The sequence below is a fragment of the Rattus norvegicus genome, unplaced genomic scaffold (assembly GCF_021556685.1).
Source record: "Rattus norvegicus strain SHRSP/BbbUtx unplaced genomic scaffold, alternate assembly SHRSP_T2T unassigned-0000235, whole genome shotgun sequence".
Classification (NCBI taxonomy): Eukaryota; Metazoa; Chordata; class Mammalia; order Rodentia; family Muridae; genus Rattus; species Rattus norvegicus.
In genome coordinates this window covers 1-12500 of record NW_028238942.1, presented here as the reverse complement: position 1 = coordinate 12500, position 12500 = coordinate 1, and the positions used below count along the sequence as shown (strand labels likewise).

The window sequence follows — 12500 nt, the reverse complement described above, 5'->3', positions numbered from 1 at the left end:
TTCCCCCGACGCACGCCTTCCCAGAGGACGGCGGGGCCGGACGGGCCCCCGCGCAGACGCACCCTCAGCCAACAGGCCCCACGGACCGGCGTGGGCGACAGCCACTAAAGCCTCTTTCTCCTCTACGCCTCGCGGGGCGTCTTTCCCCCCGCACACGCCTCCAAGAGACCAGGCGAGACGCGCCGCCACGGCCGCGGCGGCCGGGACGCCCTTCAAACCGCAACTTCCTCCCGCCCGCCGGGCGGCCCTTCCCCCCAGGCACCCCGCGACCGCCCCGGGACCCGTGCGCGCCCGGCTGCCCCCCCGTGAGGAGGGGCCCGGCAGCACGGCCGCGGGTCGGCCAGACGAGGAGCGAGAGAGAAAGGAACGCCGGCGGGCGGGGAGGGGGAGCGAACCGGCAGAACGAGGACCGTCGACGGCAGGGCGGGCCGCAGCGGCACCCCCCGCGGGAGACGCCTCACAAGGGACCGGGAGGCCGCTCGGGCGGCGACCGGGCACGCGAGCCAAGCCGGCGGGAATCACACTGCACCCAACCCGGAGCAGTCCCGCCACGCCCGCGGCACCGAGCCGACCCGAAACCAACGGACAACCCCCGGGAGCCCGAGGAGACGCCAGCCGACGCGAGAGCGAAACGAGGCAGACGCCGACGCCAACCGACGAAGACCCCCGCGTGGCAGCGGGTCCCAACGTCCGACGACGCGCCGGACGCGGCCGACCGCCGGTTCCCCCAAATAAGAAGTCCGCCCCCGAGAGCGAGGCCAACCCCGCGGTTCACGGACCCTCGAGAGCCCCGCGGAGGGGGAAGGGGGGGTAGGACGGCTCCCGCGATCTCCACCGGCCGTGGGAACGCTGCCGTGGAAGGGGGGGACGAGGCGGCAACCGCAGACGCCCGAGAGCACGCGGCACGCACCACACGCGACACGACCTCGCCGCGAGAGTGGCCGGGACGTGGACGCGCGTGGGAGGGACGCACACGCGACGGAGGGCACGGGGGAAACGGAGGCGGGTGGGACCGGGAGCCCACCGCCGCCCTTCCAAACCCACCCGTCCCGCGACGACCCCTCGCGGTGAGGGGGGTACCGCGCACGCGGGCGTGTGCACGGCCCTTCCCCGCCACCTGCCACCAGAAACCCAATCTCCCCCACAAGCTCCGCACAGCGGCAGGTCGACAGAGCCCCGTCCCGCGTGATCCCTCCTCGTACTCGGAGCGGGGAGGCGCGGGTCGCGGTAGGCGAGAGAGCAAACGCTGCGCGCAGAAGGCTGAGGTCAGGGCGGGCAGCCGAGGGGACCATCCGGGAGAAGCCCCTCGGAGATCGTAAAGCCCTTTCCGAAGATAGCTAGAGAAGGCAAATTCCTCACTGAGGGCGGGACGAACCCAACACCGACGAGCAGCCAAGGGCTCCGTGCACGCAACGGGAAACGAGCAACAGGCGCGGGACAGAACGGGAAGGACCACGCGCCAGCTGGTGGGGGGTCTGCGGTATCGGCAAAGGTCTCTTTCTCCGGGGTCTTCTTGAGCATTCGCGGACCGGGGGGACCTGCGACAGGTCCCCGCCGAGAGCCAGGCCTCTTCAAGGCGCACACAAAGGAGGAGCCTTGACTTGAGGGAGTCCGGTCTTTAAAAAGGGCCAGCCGCGATCGCTCAGCACCACCCTAACCGCGCAGGGCCCGCGGGTGAAGGCACCAAAAACATAGGCACGGGGTGGGCGCTCACCCAACGGAAGGAGCCTTTTAACCGCACACTCAACTCCTCGACCCCCCCCCTTTCTGTCACCGTGCAGAAAGCCGGCAACTAGGACAAGGGAAAGCGTAAAGGCACAAGCACCATGGAGCACAGGAGGCACGCCGGGGAGCGGGAAGCGCCACCGCCAACTCAGAAGCGGGCACCTTGGTGGTCAAAGCCCGGAACGCTCCAGGAGCACCGCAAGGCTCACACAAAGCAGGGCGCGTGCACACACCATTCGGGAAGGGTATGCACCGCAGCGGGTCTACCACCTTCCCCCGGCACGGGGGAAGAGGGCCGCGAAGCAGTGAACGGCGTGGGGGCAAGCGCCCCCGACACGTCCACAGGGACACCGCGAACCACAGCAACAAGTGTGCGCGGGTCAGCGCTCGTGCCGGACAGCCGCACCCCTGACTTCCACACACCACCCTGCAAAGGAATGGGGAGGAGAGACGAGGGGCCCGCTGGCAGAACGAGAAGAGCGGTCGCCATTCGCGCTGAATGACCATTCGCCATGAATGTCCGTCCCTCGCCTGGCGCGGCTTAGGCCCCGGCCCGAAGAGAACGCGGCAGCACCACATCGATCCAACGGGAGCGAGACACGCCATGCATCGGGAACAACGGGCGTGAGAGCTTTCTAACAACGCACTGGACGGGAATACGAGCGAGAAGAGCGAGAGAGAGCACGGGAAGAAGTCGCTAACACTGCCACACACACAAAAAAAAAAAATTTACCCTTCTCGAGGGCGAGAAAAAAAAGGAAGCGTTGCACTCGGGAGGCACGTGGCGTGGAAGAACGGGACTCAACGGGCAGCGGAGGTTCGGGAACTCCTTCAAAAAAAAAAAATAAAAAATAAAAAATAAAAATAAAAAAATAAAATCCCCTTCGAAGGAGAAAAGGTGCAACTCGGGAGGCACACAGCAGGAAAGAAAGGGACACACCACCAAGCAGCGGAGGTTCGGGAACTCCTTCCAAAAAACAAAAAAAAAAAAAAAAACAAAAAACAAAAAAAAAAAAACAAATAAAAAAACCGGTCGGCCGCAGAGGAGCACGCCAGGGGGTCACTAGCACCAAACGGGAAAACCCTTCCAGTCGCACTCGGCACCAACGACTCCTACCGGTAACGGACGACAACCACCACGGGGAAATCGGGAACGCCTGACACGCGGGACGGTTGTCATAAAGCTGCCACACAGAGCACAGGCAAGCAAGCACGGGAAAGCAGGAAGCGCGTACTCATGGGGGGACGCTAAGCTTCGAGCATCGAAGAGGCCCATGCGCAGAAGAAAAGAGCTAGGGCTGGACAAGCAAACAGCCTTGGTGCAAGCCTCTTCCAACGTCCTTTAATGACAAAAAGAGTCAAAAGGACAGCGTGTCAGCATATATCTCCAGGTACAATAAGGACAGATAGCAAAGATGAAAAGTGTAAAAGACACAGGGATAAACATGACAGGCCACACGGAACGTCTGGAAGTCATGTTCGGTGACGTGTCCCCAAGAGGTCCCCATGTAGAAAGAGAACCGGACCGCAAAGGAACAACTGGTCGACCTTAGAACCCTGAGTGCTCACAGACCGAGGAGGCCATGGTAGATAGCCTGGAACACAGCTTCCCCTCGGCCTCAGAAGTCCATGCTCCCGCTGGCAGGGACCGGGGAGGATCCTGGAAAAAATAAAGTCTCGGAGGCGCCCCCTAGCCGGGACACCTCGGCTCGGAGGCCGGGGACACAGCACCCTCTCGGCCTCAGAGGTCCAGGCTCCCGCTATCAGGGACCGAAGGGACTCCTGGAAAAGAAAAAAAAAAATCCGTGGCGCCACCTAGCCGGGCCACCTCGGCTCGGAGGCCGGGGACACAGCACCCTCTCGGCCTCAAAAGTGTCTATGGTCCCGCTGGCTGGGACCGAAGGGACTCCTGGAAAAGAAAAAAAAAAAAAAACTCCGTGGCGCCCCCTAGCCGGGCCACCTCGGCTCGGAGGCCGGGGACACAGCACCCCCTCGGCCTCAGAGGTCCAGGCTCCCGCTATCAGGGACCGAAGGGACTCCTGGAAAAGAAAAAAAAAAAAAAAAAAAACTCCGTGGCGCCCCCTAGCCGGGCCACCTCGGCTCGGAGGCCGGGGACACAGCACCCTCTCGGCCTCAGAGGTCCAGGCTCCCGCTATCAGGGACCGAAGGGACTCCTGGAAAAGAAAAAAAAAACTCCGTGGCGCCCCCTAGCCGGGCCACCTCGGCTCGGAGGCCGGGGACACAGCACCCTCTCGGCCTCAGAGGTCCAGGCTCCCGCTATCAGGGACCGAAGGGACTCCTGGAAAAGAAAAAAAAAAAAACTCCGTGGCGCCCCCTAGCCGGGCCACCTCGGCTCGGAGGCCGGGGACACAGCACCCTCTCGGCCTCAGAGGTCCAGGCTCCCGCTATCAGGGACCGAAGGGACTCCTGGAAAAGAAAAAAAAAAAAAAAAACTCCGTGGCGCCCCCTAGCCGGGCCACCTCGGCTCGGAGGCCGGGGACACAGCACCCTCTCGGCCTCAGAGGTCCAGGCTCCCGCTATCAGGGACCGAAGGGACTCCTGGAAAAGAAAAAAAAAACTCCGTGGCGCCCCCTAGCCGGGCCACCTCGGCTCGGAGGCCGGGGACACAGCACCCTCTCGGCCTCAGAGGTCCAGGCTCCCGCTATCAGGGACCGAAGGGACTCCTGGAAAAGAAAAAAAAAAAATCCGTGGCGCCACCTAGCCGGGCCACCTCGGCTCGGAGGCCGGGGACACAGCACCCTCTCGGCCTCAAAAGTGTCTATGGTCCCGCTGGCTGGGACCGAAGGGACTCCTGGAAAAGAAAAAAAAAAAAAAAACTCCGTGGCGCCCCCTAGCCGGGCCACCTCGGCTCGGAGGCCGGGGACACAGCACCCTCTCGGCCTCAAAAGTGTCTATGGTCCCGCTGGCTGGGACCGGAGAGGAGGGAAGAAATAAAAAAAAAATAAAATAAAATAAAAAATTAAAAAAAAAAAAATTGGAAAAAAAAAAAAAAATCCGGGACGGGGCCCAAGCCTTCTGGTCGACCTCATCCAGCTGCCACCAACCCCTCCTTGTGTCCCAATAGGTCGTACAGCCACCCTCCTCCCCTGAAGTTCTCCAGGTACAACCTCCTAGCTAGAGATGGTCCCCAGACAGGACGGCGTCTCCGTCGCGCACCCGCCTGCTTGCCTGTCACCCTCTCACCCTGGCCGGCTCACCACAGGCACTTCCCCGTCCTTTGTCACCAACCGGGGGACAGGAGCGTTGCGGAAACTTGTCGCCACTAGGTGTCGCCCGACAGCGATCTCGATCAAGCAAACCAATACAGACTGTCACGCGCCGCCGCCGCCACACACACTCATTCCGTCTCTCCGGAGTGACCTCCCTAGCTCAGGGGGACACTCACCCACGCACAACGGGGCAGGTACCCACCACTTCTCCCGAATGGCACAAACGGTCCCGGTTGTCCCGCCGGAACACAGTGAACGCGGGATGGACTCGGGGCCAACCCCCTCAGGCACCCAGAAAAGGAAAGTAGGACGGAGCGGTGAAAACAGGCCACCTCTAAGTGAAAGGACATGCACTCTCGAATCGGTTAACAATTAGCAAGGAACAGGCACAGTTAGGAAAAGGGAGCGTCCAAACTCCGTCGTGAGGGGAGGGTGGCGGCGACCTCAGTTCCACACCATTTTTAAATGGCTCACTCATTTTTAAAACCCTCCACCGATCCCGATGGGGGGGAGGGGGGGTTGTTGTTGTTCTCTGTTCCTCGCTGCCACCGCCAGCCGGCACTCACCAAACCACACACCTGCCACCCTCTTTGGAAGACTAAACACAGAGAGTAAATTAAAAGAATGGTGGAATGATGGTGGAATGGTTAAAATTCCCGTGATTTGTTTTCACTCTGATCAAAACATACTTATTTTGTGCATTTGCATTCCCTTGTTCACACGTGCCTCTGTGTGTGTGGTGGGGGGAGGGAGGGAGGGAGGGAGGGAGGGAGGGAGGGAGGGAGAGAGAGAGAGAGAGAGAGAGAGAGAGAGAGAGAGAGAGAGAGAGAGCCAATTTAAAAAATAAAAACATGGTTAAATACAGCCACTTTGGGAAGATTGCTAGAGAGAATGCAGTCCAGAGTATGGAGGCCAGAGCTCTGGACGCTCTAGACCACAGGTCTCCCATCTCCCATATACCAGGCACCCAGCACCACCATCCCTACTTTGTTTGCTTGTGCGTTTGTTTGCTTGCTTGTTACATTAGTTTCATCCCAAGTTAATAATTATATATTTTTTTTCTATGCACGTATTTAGTTGTGGCAGGGGAACTCCTTCTTTAGGACAGGCAGACTTAGCTAGTTAGTTAGCCAGTCAAAAGTACGTAAAAAATTTATATCAACATAAATATCATTCACTAAGAAATCCTATCTGAAGAAAAAGAAAGAAAGGAAGAAAGAAGGAAGGGAGGGAGGGAGGGAGGGAGAGAGAGAGAGAGAGAGAGAGAGAGAGAGAGAGAGAGAGAAAGAAAGAGGAAAACTGGCAGACTTAGTTTTAGTGTTTTTGTTATTGTTTATTCAAGATATTGTTTCAGGGCTGGAGAGACGGCTCAGCGGTGAAGAGCACTGACTGCTCTTCCAGAGATCCTTAGTTCAAATCCAAGCAACCACATGGTGGCTCACAACCATCTGTAATGGAATCCTCTCCTTGTGTGTTGAAGACAGTGACAGTGTGCTCATAAAATAAATAAACAATAAAAAATATGTTTGAAGATTAAAGAAAAAACTCTCTCTCTCTCTCTCTCTCTCTCTCTCTCACACACAAATAAACTCTGTAATAAAAATCAATGTGACTTCATGATCAAACTTCTATAGTCAATAGGACTAGAGAGAACACATGTCTGTAAAATAAAAGCAGAACCTTTTCTGCTTTGTTTTGTTTTGCCTCAAGGTACGTTTCTTTTGGTATAGCCCAGGCAGTCATGGAACTTGCTCCGTAGACTTATCTAGCCTCAAGCTCACAGAGGTCCACTCTGCCTGCCTCGGCCACCCACACAGCTCTCTCTGCTGACTATATGTCTGCATGCCAGAAGAGGGCACCAGAACCTAGGAGGACACACCACATGGCTCCTGAGAATCCAGGTTTTGACTTTAAAAAAAAAAAAAAAAAATTCTGACAGCATAGAGGGTAGATATCTGCCTGCCAGGCTCTTCTAGTGCTGTTTAAGGTGGGGTAATAGCCATGTGAAGGAGACAAGGGGAGAGGAAAAATCGATTGGATGAGTAGTGCTGCTGAGATTAAGGAACACACACACACACACACACACACACACACACACACACACACACACAGAGAGAGAGACAGAGACAGAGACAGACAGAGACAGACAGAGACAGTAAGACAAAGAGACAGAGAGAGAGAGATGACAGAGGGACACACCGAGGGAAAGACATCAGGACCAGCTGAATTTCTCAAGAAAAGAAAAGAAGAGAAAGGAAAAATGTTTTCTATATACACAAATCTGTATACATGATTTGTTATAGTGTCCCATTTGGGCACTTTGGATTCAACTGTGGATGGTTGGCAGCCAGCTTGGCTGACACCTGACCTCACCAAGATGGAGGCAGCCGGCCATTAGCCCTGATGTTCCAGGTCACTTCTGTTTCTCCCTTTCCCAGCCTCTAGGGAAACAGAACTTAATTAAACTCAGTTTGCACGTGCAGAAAGGTGAAGAGGCACCCAAAAGCAGCCAGAAGCCTCAGACCATCCACAGCCACATGTTCTCCTTCTGCCTATATTACTTCTAAATGATCGTATTTATTTATTTATTTATTTATTTATTTATTTACTTACTTACTTACTTACTTACTTACTTACTTTTTTTTCTTTCTTTTTTTTCGGAGCTGGGGACAGAACCCAGGGCCTTGCACTTGCTAGGCAAGCGCTCTACCACTGAGCTAAATCCCCAACCCCCTTACTTACTTACTTACTTACTTACTTACTTATTTTTGTCATACTTAAACAATCGTTCGTCCTTGAATTCCTCCTGTATGCCAGGTAGACTTAGTCAGTCAGTCAGTCAGTCAGTCAGTCAGTCATTTAGCCAGGTCAAAATAGTTAAACATAAATATCAATAAAATCAATAAAAATCAAATGCAAACCCAATAGACAGTAAGTAAAATCGAATAAACCAAAAGATACATCATAAGCACAGAGTTTCAGCCGGACATTGAAAAGCAGCAGTTACCGAAGCAGTCTCCCTCCCACACCAACACACACACAGCTCGACCACCACCTTATCTGCACATTTTCAGCTCCTGCTTTCTAGAGTTACCAAGTTTATACACTACAGAGTTTAGCAAAGCAGGCCGGTTCACCGCACCCCCAGGGTCAGAGAACATGCTAGACCAGCTCTAGGGGATGGGCTGGGGGGCAGGGGAGGGTGGGAAGAGGGGAAACAGGCAGACTTAGGTATTCTAGTTTTGTTCATTCAAGATTCCACTTCTCTCTGTTGTAGCCCTGATAGACAGACAGGCAGGCAGGAATATTTGTTTGTTTGGCTTGGGGTTTGGGTTTGGTCCATTTGTTGGTGGATTTTGTTTTGTTTTGTTTCATTTTGTTTTTCGGGAAGTGTGGTGACTTAGTGCCTACACAAGCCAAGGCAGGAAAAATAAATAAGTAAAGATCTCTGAAACACAAATCTGGGGTGGGCTCTAGCATGGCCATGGACACACGCATGCACAGACGCACGCACGCACGCACGCACGCACGCACGCACGCATTGTAGACACGCACTCAAGGACACACTGGATTCTACAATGTTTGGTTTCTGAGTGTGTGTCATACAGAACCTAACAGAATATGTAATGAACTCTGGCAGTGACAGCAGAAACAACCTATGAGAAGGCGTCCTTGCAATATTAAAATGGCAGGCTAGCCAGGTGACAGTTATCTTAACCAATCTGATGTAGGCCTCATTCACACGGCATCTAGGCCTTAACAGTTAATTGTATCTGTTTCTTTATTTTCCTCTTAGGCCATCACATTGTTTTACCTAGACCTTTAACAGCCAGCAGCTACCAGCCTACAGCTACCAGTTTCTTTCTTTTCATAAAGAAACCCTGTCTGAAAAACTAGGGGAGGGAGACAAACAGATTAACAGATCTCTCTCTCTCTCTCTCTCTCTCTCTCTCTCTCGCTCTCGCTCTCTCGCTCTCTCGCTCTCTCGCTCTCTCGCTCTCTCGCTCTCTCGCTCTCTCGCTCTCTCGGCGCCTGTGTTTGTGTGTTCAACAGAGGAGGCAATGGCAGATAAATGTCTGCCCCTCCTCTGTAAGCCAGGCCACTCCATTACTGCCTTTCCTTTTTCTTAGTTTGTTTGGTTTATTCCAAGTTAATTGTATCTGTTTCTTTATTTTCCTCCTCATTTCTTTAGTTGAGTCAGGGGTCTTTGCACAAAAGCCCTGGAAATCAGTACCTGGATCAGGTCTGCAGCCTGCTCACAGAGTTCTACCCACCTTCACCTCTCAAGTGATGCAATCAAAGACATGCAGCACCACACCTGGCTTCTTTTCACATGTACATTTACTTTAGTTCCAATGCTCATTCAGGTCTGAGAGACGGGGGAGGGAAGGAGGGAAGAGAGACAGAGAGTGACAGAGAAACAGTTGACAGAGAGGGAGAATTGTAGGTTAATTATTGTTCCGTCTCCTCAATCACGGTCTACTGGTCGCCATCGTGGCAACCATGCCCCGCAACCCTACCTTCGGTAAGATCAAGCATAATGGCGGCAACCATATAATTCCTGCTTAGTCGCACTGAACACTCCGGTCATCACTACCTGTGGAGAATTGTAAGGGGGCTCCTCTGGTCTAGAGAGTAGTACCCTTGAATGAAATGAGGATCACAGCAAGCATTATTTGTTTTGAGATATAAGATGTGGAAAGAACTATATGTGTGGATTTACAGACAGACAGACAGACAGACAGACATACAGACAGAGAGGACAGGATAGGACAGGACAGGACAGGACAGGACAGGACAGGACAGGACAGGACAGGAGAAAAAAACAAGAACACAAACAAAAACTCAAAATGGAAGTCCGGTTCCAAATAGTCTCTGTCTGCCCTGTCGCTCTAGTGTTGGTGGTCCAGGTTATAAAAGCTTATACATGGGTGGGTGCGGGAAGTGCTGCTGGGTGTTCAGTTCAGGTCCAAGATTATTGCGGGTAACTAGACAACAAAGAAAGCAGTTAGACTGACTTCAACAGTGTTCGGTTTCTGAGTGTGTTATCACACAGAAGAGCCTAACAGAATATGTAATGAATTCTGGCAGCAACAGCAGAAACAACCAATGAGAAAGTGTCCTTATAATATTAGCAACTGCAACAAAATGGCAGACTAGCCAGCTAACAGTTCCCTAGCCATTAACTCATCTGACATAGGCCTTCTTCACGTTGCATCTAGATAGGTCTTCCTATCTTCCTCTCCAGTGCTGAGACCAAAGTGAGATCAAAGTCATGCATCACCATGGGTGCCTTCCTTTTCATTTCTTTTCTTTCATCCTAGGAAGTGAGTGTGTGTGTGTGTGTGTGTGTGTGTGTGTGTGTGTGTGTAAAGAGAGAGAGAAGGAGGGGGGGAGAGAGAGAGAGAGAGCTTTAGAGAGAGAGAGCTTTAGAGAGAGAGAGAGCTTTAAAATCAGCACTCAAGCCTTTTCTCTTCCTATCCCTATCCCAATCCCCCCCCCCCAAACCAGCAGCAAAGCCACCAGCACTCGAGAGACAGAGGAAGATGAAATCTCTAGTCTGAGAAACAAGAGGAGGTAGATAAACATACCCCCCCCCCTCTCTCCTTCATAATTTGTTAAAGTGTTCCCTTTGTGTTGTGTGGACTCTACTTTATTAAGCAAGTTTCACATCGTACTATCTCCAAAGAGGAGTCAACAGTCTCTTGGCGTGCAGGCAGTTGTTGCCTGCTTTAAATATTTTTTGGTGTGTTTGTTTGTTTGTTTGTTTGTTTGTTTGTTTGTTTGTTTCAAAACCGAGGGCCTGCCTGCATTCAACAGATCCAAACCCAGTTCTCAGAGGGGAAAATGGAGTCAAGTCCGAAGTCACTGGCATTTAGGTCATCGGCCATTGACAGTCATAGGAGATGGGAATATCGTCCTTTCTCCAATGGAGACTCACCTGGGTATGCATCAACCACATCTAAGGGCAGGCCTGGGTTAGTACGGGGTGGTGGATGGGGAGGAAGGATCTGGAAAGAGCTTTGCGATGGGAAACTATGATCAGAATGTTGCACAGAAAACAAAATTTGTATTTAAAAAGAAAAAAAAAAAAAGGCTATCCAAAAAATCTATCCAAAAATGAAAGGAAACAAAACAAAACAAAACAAAACAAAACAAAACCGACAGCAGAACTTTACTAACTGCAAATGCTCCATCTCCCTGTATCCAACCACTCCACTCCCAGATAGGTAGATGATAGTTTGCACTTCTGTCCCAGTTGGGTTAAGAAAAGGGGAACCACCTCTGTGGAGAGCCATCTCTCCAGCCCTTGACAAGCTTTATTAACTAAACATTAAACATGAATCAGAAACGCCAAACCCTGTACATATATGGTCCAGATTCACCCTTACTTAGAAATCCCCGAGCTGGCAGGGCGAGGCTGGGAATTGAGAGTGAGCAAAAAGGGAGTCTGCCTCTTTCCCCCAGGGTGTGCTATCAACTCCATTACCATTTCCAAACAGCTGGGTGTGAGTCTAACTAAGGTTTCCTTCAGTCAGACATTTGCCAGGAGCCGGAGCCCTGACAGGACAGCGAGAGCGATGATCAGACATCATTTCACAGTGAAATCATCACTCGCTGATTTCAGGCAGAAAACTTTAGAAAACTCTAAACTCTAAAGAGGCACTGAAGCGTGCTAGGGCAGCAGCAGTACTTCCCCGACTGACCTTCAGGGACCTGCATATTCTCCAGCCCCGCCCCACCCCACCCCCTCTCAGCTAGCTCCTGTCCACCCCTCCCCTCCCCCCACATACAGGGAGGAGGCCTTGTGTGTGTGTGTGGGGGGGGGGGCGGCAGCGGGAAGATGCAACTCTCTCTTGAGAGAGAGTTCGGGTCTCCCAAACAAATACATAACTAGAAACTTCATTTATTTACTTTATTTCATCGAGCATACCGTGGAAGAGGGAAAAGGAACAGGGAAGCTAGGCCAACTGGTCGAGCTCCTCCTTTCGTTTTGTTTCAAAAAGGAAAGGAAAAGCCAAAGAACCCCCTCTTTTTGGTGAAAGGAACAGAATGGTGAAAGTTGAAACATCGGCTCGCCACTTAATACTTTGGCTTTTAATAAAAGGGACAGCAGATCGACTTCCGAGTTGATTAAGAGAGAGAGAGAGAAAGAGAGAGAGAGAGAGAGAGAGAGAGAGAGAGAGAGAGAGAGAGAATAAAAACCACAAAAAAAAACGTTTTGTCGACCAGCCTCCTTTTAAACCTCTGTTACACAGGAAGACTGGTCAACCTCATTCCCCCCTCCCCCCACTCACACACACACCCCTCCCCCTCCACGGAGAGGTTTAATGAGAGAAGAAAGGTAGAAGAAGAGAGTAAAGGCCAGTCATGAGCACGTGGAGAGAATTTGGGAGGGGAATGGGGAGAGAAGGGACAAAGGGGAAGAGGGGAAGAGAGGAAGAGCAAAAGAGCAAAGAGAGGAGCAAAGAGAGCCAACCTCATATTTTATTTTTTTTTTAAAGATTTATTTATAAAAAAAATGCGTAAGAGTACACTGTAGCT

At 52.5% G+C, this 12500-nt stretch overlaps 1 long non-coding RNA gene across 1 annotated transcript in view; it reads right to left on the bottom strand.

Annotated features, from left to right (window-relative positions):
• The window catches only part of LOC147997185 (uncharacterized), an 18346-nt gene extending 12965 nt beyond the window's left edge, over positions 1 to 5381 (bottom strand). Inside the window, exon 1 of the long non-coding RNA XR_015648118.1 lies at positions 5158 to 5381. This is a non-coding gene — a long non-coding RNA (uncharacterized LOC147997185). The remainder of the gene's footprint in view (positions 1 to 5157) is intronic.
• Between the last annotated feature and the right edge of the window lie 7119 nt (positions 5382 to 12500).